Raw genomic sequence first — 7,977 nt, 5'->3', positions numbered from 1 at the left:
TATATATTTAATCTTTCCTGTTTCTGTGAGTCTTAAAGCAGGACTTTCTTTTGTGATAATGGACCCATACTGAACATTATTTTCTAAATAACTTCTTATGTCATTTCTATTTGACCAGTCAGGGAAAAAGATAATCTACAAGCACATGGCTATACCATGAGTTATTTGGCAAAAAATAATAAAATGTTCATTCAGTTTCAGAGTTCAAGGATAAATTATGTCTTTTGGAAAAGCATATGGAGTTTCAGTTGCAAAAAACAAAACAAGACAGAAAATTTTTATTAGGTGCAAATATAGAACACTCTCCAAATAATCTTTCAAGTAAGTTAGGCTTAATAGAAGAATAATTACAGGGAACATTTGTATTTGTGATCTGTATATGTGTGTAAAGGCAGCTGTTTCAGGCTTTTAAAGAATCAAGCTGGCTGCAGAAAAGGATATGGGAAATTAACTTGCCTACCATTGGCTCAGTCTTCCTAGTGTTCATGATCGGTGATGAGGCCATTGTATGCTGTAGTACTGTGTAGATCATCCACAATTCATTTTTGAGAATGGAATAATTTTTCTCATTTAGGAGGAGTGGAGGGAAGTTTCTTTTCATTGTTTTTCTCTTTTTCTGGAGGAGATCTGAACCATTCATGCCCATAAAGTAAGTAAGGGGTTCCTATAAATAAATTCTTACTAATATATATTACCCCTTATTTTTAAGGAGCAAGTGACTTGTATTTATTGTTGAAAGTAAACAATATTTTAAAAATTTATTTCTCTAGTGAGGTGATGGGAGCTATGGGAAACCAGTATAAATAGTGAAATAATGTTAACAGCTCGAGAATATTGAGGGAAGGCAGTTGTTTACAAAGGATTATGTGGCTCACATGTGAATGTGCTCTGCAACTTCATTTTAGATCTTAGACAACTCTCTTAGTTAGAAAGGTTGGGAGCAGGCAATTTTGACTGTTTTACTCCTGAGTAAACAGTCTTAGATGGGCCAGTCAATTGGTGTTGAGTTAGGACTAGAACTCACAACTTCCCTGTTGCTGACATGTGCTGCTGTGGAGAGTAAGGAGGATGCATTGTAAGCACTTTGCAATTGTTTTAATGAGTATACATAAAAAGGAAAATATTCCAAATCCACTTTTGCAGTGTATACCTTTTAGGCTCTTGGTCTGAGGAGATCTTTGGAAAGGTGTTTCTTGGAAAGATAAATTTAGGAGGTGGTAATCCAGGAAAACGTTATTTAAGTTTTCAACACATCCTTTAGCAGAGAAACCACTCTTATCTTTATTTACTCTAGTGTTTAATGCTACATGATTGTTGTGCCTTTTTGTGATAGCACATTACATTATGCCTAAGAGCTTTTTGGAAACATGGCTGTACTTAAAAGCTTTCTGAAGTGTTTGGTTAAGACAAACACATTAAAAGTTAAGCTCAAATTTTTACTTTTTGCTTTTTTATATCCATTCCTTTGGACGTAAGATGGAAACATCTTGAAGCAGTAGTTGTTCTTTCCATGTTGATGATTTGGACTTTACATTTTCTATTATATCCTGGGAAGCTTTTCTACTTGTACATTAAAAAATAAAAACAAAAATTTTCTTTTTATAATGTGTGTTCCAATTGGAAAACTAGAAAAATTGGCAAAATATATAATTCTATCACAAACATTTGTCTCAGAGATAACTAGAACTAGCATCTTGTTTCAAATCTCAGCTTTTCCTCATTGACTGTGTATCTCTGGGCAAGATACTTAGCCTGCAGTTTTGGTGTCATTGTCTCTAACAAAGGGAAAATAGGTGTGTCTTATAATAGGTCTATTATGAGGTAGTCTACCTAAAAATGTACACACAGTTCAAGAAAAGTAAAACCTGTATAAATATTTTATTACTAAATTTTCTGAGATATCATGAGATTAATACAAGTTACCTTTATTCTCAACAGTTAAAAGAGGTGCTCAAAGTTGTGACCATTAGCTTCCAGATTTTACTAGTACAGCAAACTGCTGGTTGAGTAACTTTGATCATTGAAATTGTTGCAGATTCATTTTCAATTTCTTCTGTAATGGCTGGCAGTGTAGTGGGTTTTTCTGTGATATACTTCCTTTAGGGTCCCTCATATGAGGGTGATACCTGTTGAAAGAAAAACACTATGCTATTTTTCTGAAGTGTGTATTCTTTGTATAGGGTGGGGTGCAGACCTTGTATTTGTAAAACATGTAGAATAATACCTAGAATATAAAATTGATAATGGAGCTAAATTAAATACAGTCATATGTTGTATAATACATTTTTGTCAATAATGGACTATGTATATGATGCTGGTGTTTTAACATAATAATGGTGCTGAGAAACTCTCATCGCCTGACATCATTTCTATACCTTTTCTATATTTACACATACAAATATTATAGTTGCCTACAGTATTCAGTACAGCAACAGGGAGTATAGTAGTAACATGCAGTACAGTAACCATTTAGGTTTGTCTAAGTGTGTGCTGTGAAGTTCCCATAACAAAGGAATCATATATGGATTAGCTTCAAAGAATGAATCTCTGTTGTTGAACAATGCCTGACTCTGTGTCTACCTGTGTACTTCTATGTATGCAATATTATACTAAATGCATTTTACGCAATGTTTCATTGTTGGATATTTATGTTGCTACACATTTTGCACAGTGGTAAACAACTTTGTAATGAATACCCATCACTTAGTTTTTTGAGTAGCCATTATAGTTTCCTTGGGTCAGTTTCTTGAATTGGATTTGTTATATCAGTAGATGCACTGTAATGTATTGTAACTCAGTTGTGTCCCAAATTTTCTGATCAAGGAGATTATGGGGCCACAGAGGAAAGTGATCAATGTTGTAGAGTGTGCCTAAGGAGAGTCACATGGAGAGAAAACATTCTCTCAGGCTTTCACAGAGAGCAAATTGGCCAAGTAATGGCCGTGACTCATCCACATGGCTGACACTGACAAAGGATCTACAGACTGTGGTACAGGGTTTCAGGCTAAATCCTGAAGGGATTTGACTGACCTTGTCAGATACAAGAGTTACATTTCTTGTTATATAGGTCTTTCTTTATCTTGGTCTTAGCCATCCAGCAGAAAAGTATAAAATGAGGTATAAAAAGTAAAACCATATTAATAATGCTGAACTGTAAAAGGCTCAAATCAACAACTTCTGACATTGCCAGTCCTGTGTATAACCCACTACTGTTATAGACTGTTGAATTATATTGGGTTATTTTGCTGAATTCATGCACCTACAATGTTTAAATGGCAATGGAATATCCATCTCTCACAAAACAACAACAAAAGGTGATGCAAATGAAGGACCATTTTGTATCAGTATATATAAAATAGGATAGATATACAGCTACTTTCTCTTAATTCAATGAATTGAAAGATTTGTACTAATAGTGTTTGTGGACAGGATATCATGTCTGCATCTTGTACTATGAATAACCACTATGAAGACAACAATATGCAATGTATTAATTATTGAAACTGTCCCATTAATTGGTTTTGAAACTGTCTCATTGCTGTTTGTTTCTCAATAAAATTAATTAAAAAAGTGAATTTTTTTCTTTTCCTTTCTTTTTGGTACCAGGAATTAACTCAGGATGTTGTACTTGCCAGGCAGGGACTTTGCTGCTGAGCTATCTCCGCGGCCCAATGTGAATGTTTTTAAAAGTTTGATATAGTCTCTGTAAAGAACATGGTGGAAGATCTAGTCAGTGCTGTTGACAGTCATGCTTGAGAATACTATGTTTTCCTTTGGTCAAAATGAAGCATAAGACAGTTTCCCTTTAATGAACATTACTAATGAAGCAAATTGCTGCCATGTTGCTGGATTGAATTCTTGCCTTTCCCTTTGGTTATCTCTGTTTACAAAATAGAGTATGTTTTCTTTCTTTAGAAAGGACAGGATCTTTCTGTATTAAGGACTTTATCCCCTCACTTGTTGCCACGTAGACCCCTCCCATCTATGTGTTTATCTTACCACTTACTCCTTTCTCTCCCATTTGCATCAGTCCAAATTTCTGTACCTGTTTTGTGTTTTGCTATCTAACTGCATAGCTTTAAAATAATATGGCTTGACATGTGTATAGGCCTGGGTGTGATGCTAAAGACCACTCAGATAAGTGTGGATGACATATCCAGTGTTGATGGCTAGAGAATAAGTTTAAATGGAGTTTATCTAGGAAAGAAATCTCTTTAACTGTGACTTTTTTTTTATCCTAGAGAGCTGAAGCTTTAAAGACTTTTTTTTTGAACCAGAGATTGAATTCAGGTCCTTGTGCTTGCCAGGGAAGCACTTATTCCAAGATTCAGTTTTAAAAAGCTGTATCTCATTCATATATCCTGCCTTTGTGATGTTGACCAATAGTCTGTACTTTCTCTATCACTGCAGCTTTTATTATTTGAAAACTTATATAATATAGAACTCATAATCTTAAGTCATTGTTGGATATAGTCTTATAAGCAAGACAGTTGACTTTCTGTTCAGTTATTTAGATTAAAATACTTGTTTTTACTGAATCAACCTTTTCTTAATGAACTTGAGGTTTTTGTATTTTAGCCCACTGGACAAGAGCAGAGTAGAGAGATTTAGGATTCATCTTTAAGCACATTTCCTGAATTTAGACCTTAAGACCTGTATTTTAAAATAATGGAAGTAAAATATTTGATGCATTGAATCTTCTCATGCATATAACCCCATTTTCTACTCCATTTATTTGATAATTGTTTCATCATTTCAGATTCAATTTGTAATAGCAATGAACGCTCTTTAATACTTTTCTAATAAGGATTAGTTGGAGAGGTTAATATGGTCAGAAATTTAAAGAAGCCCAGAGTCATCTTAATGAGTGTCAGGTAATTAACCTACATGAATAGATTAAAGAAATCAAGCAGACTCACTGATGGGTTTTCCTTTCAAGTTCAAATTTAGAACATCATCTTTGCAGTGGTGAGGTCTTACATATCAGATAGTGATTGCTATATTGTTTTTTTAATATATAAAAAGCTTAATTGTGGAACCTTATTAGGATTCCTCATCAAATTTGATTAATTGAGGAATGATTATGATATGTGATATGAAGTTTGAGTTCTTATATGTAAATGATATTTTTAAAATCAATAGAATTTCTTTATGAATTAGGAACCATTGCTGCTTCTAAGAAGAAAAAAGAATCATAATATAGAATTTAAGCAGTTCATGAACTGCTTAATTTAGGCCTAAGTAAATTGGTGACAGTGATTGTTACTATTATTCTAGGAATACTGTTGTTCAGAGTCGGATGAAAATATCTGTGCTAGTGGTCATAAGATTAAAAGGGAAGTTCTAGGAGTAACTCTGAGAGGTTCAAAAGCAAGATTTCATTTATTATTCAAGTGGTTTATATTTGTCTTAACGAACACAATGAAATTTAATTATAATAAGTTGGTATAAGCCATTTAGTTTTCTTATCCTCCTGGAGGTAGTGTGCAGCTAGTTGGTAGCTTTTACAACCATGAAAATTTTATAGCTGGTCAAGGTCAAGAGATTACTGGTTTTCATCCCCTCATTGAAGGGTGTTACTTGTGATATAGGGTATAGAGCAATATATTGGAGAACTAGCCAGAATTTGGAATTGTACCTCAGCTCTGCCACTTACCATTCATTCCTTGAACCTATATATTTTGTTTTATCCAGCAGGACCACAAGAAGAGCTCATCATGTGGGCATAATAAATAAGATACTGCTTGTGAAAACACTTTGTAAATCTGCCAAATAATACAAATGTCACATGTTTGCTTATTGCTTCTCTGGTGAAACTCCTTTCTCTCCTAGAAAGGTCTCCTCTAACCTAAATGTTCTTATTTTATTTGGCTTTTAGTTGTGCCATCTTCCCACACATGTGCCCAAGGATTTTCTTAAATGATAGTATAATGAAACTGATAGGAAAACTCTGATTGGTATTGAGTTCAAAGGAGGCAAAGTATTATTGCTATGAATTCTGCATGTACTTCATGATCTGCTTAGGTCAGAGTGTTCTTGGGCTTTTCATGTGTATGGCCTTTTTCTTTGTTCCATTATCACACGCTGCATTGCCAGCTCTCACTAGTGAAAGGTTGCATTTTACAAGAGAGATAAAATCAAATGAACATATTTTGGATTCTTCATGTGTGAATGACTGTTGATTGTTTGGTGGATGGAGGGAGATAAAGGTAAAACAGAGATGGTCTTTTAATTTCTTACTGTGGTAAGAGGATGGAACATTACAGAAGGCACTTGATATTCTAAGTGTCTCCCAACCACTTATTTGGATATTTGTATTTTATAAGAAACAGTGTATTCTATTTTTTCTGGCTGCATTTGAATGGGTAAGGAGATATTTTAATACCATTTTCTTTTGTCATATTGACAGATTCAGTTATATCCTTACCAGATAAATACTTCAAATCAGCTTCAGCATCAGCATAATTGAAATAAATTCTTCCTTACTTACTGAGAAACAGTATGTAGGACAGGTATTATTGATGTGAGGTAGTAGTGTCCTCTGAAACTCTATCCAAAAAGAGCTCATTTATTTCTCTAAAGTATATATTATGTTCCATTATTTGTTTTTAAAATGGTTTCTAAAATATCCTTGTTCAGCACAGGAAGAATAAAGTGTAGATGAAATAGTCTTTAAGTCAGAAAAGTTAGAAATACTGTATCCTTATCACATATCCTGCGGCATCTAATTTAATTTTCTTTTATGCCATTTGACTCCTAATTTATTAAATTTGCAGTCTGTCAGCCCCTTTGAAAAGTTTCTTAATTTTTCTGTGTCTGACTTTTTAATTGCATGCTTTATATTTTAACTGTGGTTGAAATAATTTCTAGGTTGTGACTAATTCACCAGTATTGTATGGGAAATCCTTATAAAAAGTGTCTCTGGTTATTGTTTAGTAGTTCCTCTACTGGGGCAAGTTAAGTGCTGAGAAGCGAAGTAATCCACAAAGTCAGTGGAAATTGGTTCTCTGAGGAATCTCTGGGATGGGTAAGGAAGACATAAAAATTACCAACTTCAATGTTATATTTCTTTAGGATATTTTTATTGTTATAATAATAATATTTTAGAATAGTGTGTAACCTTCATGACAACTACATCCTGATTATAAAACTCCTCTGCCAGACTTCACTTGCTTCTTTCACTCCAGCCACAAACAATGGGCAAAATGGAAACAAAAATAACACAAGTCTTCTGTGTAAACCCTGTGGGACTGCTAGAAACCATTTCCAAATGCCAATCATGCTCCATGTCAGGGTGACAGAACTTTGTTATTTTCTGGCTAAATTGCTAGTTTAGAAAACAGCTTCTTTCCCAGAGAATCTCACCTGTGTATGAGCTGAAGTGATGTCATCTGCTTCCTTTACTGAACTTTCTCTTTGGCTAATCCTTGAGGATTTCCTTTCCCTGAGCCCAACTGATGGGTAGTATTTGCTGTTGTAGTAAGTAAATACTGGTTGAAGACTTTTTGGTCATTTCTATTCAGACTTGAATAGCAGTTGATGCAACAGATTAAAAGATAATCAATGACACAATTAATGCTGTTCAGAGAGAATATTTGTCTTATAGGAAATGAAGTCCCCAGTTTTCCTTTGCCATTAATATCCTGCCTGTGTCCTCATTTCAGAATTGGGCAGGGAAAATACCTTGTTTCAGGAAGATGAAAGAGTGGGAGATGATTAATATTTTTTGTTCTGTTCTGGAATTTTTTATATTAGAAGTAAAGTTTCAGTGGTATCTCAGTAAAACAGTACAATCTCTGTATTGGTGAATGTTATAGCATGTAAGTTAAACTTTGTAGTAGCTGCCTTTTTTCTTTAAAGGCTGGTTAACATCCAGTCTTTCCAACACATATTTTTAAAGCAGAAATATAACTCTACTCCTGAAAGGTATTGAGATTTAAAGAAATTTTCTCTCTCTCTCTGTCTCTGTCTCTCTCT

This window comes from Octodon degus, unplaced genomic scaffold, assembly GCF_000260255.1.
Source record: "Octodon degus isolate 3935 unplaced genomic scaffold, OctDeg1.0 scaffold00016, whole genome shotgun sequence".
Taxonomy (NCBI): Eukaryota; Metazoa; Chordata; class Mammalia; order Rodentia; family Octodontidae; genus Octodon; species Octodon degus.
This window is presented reverse-complemented; position numbering follows the sequence as displayed.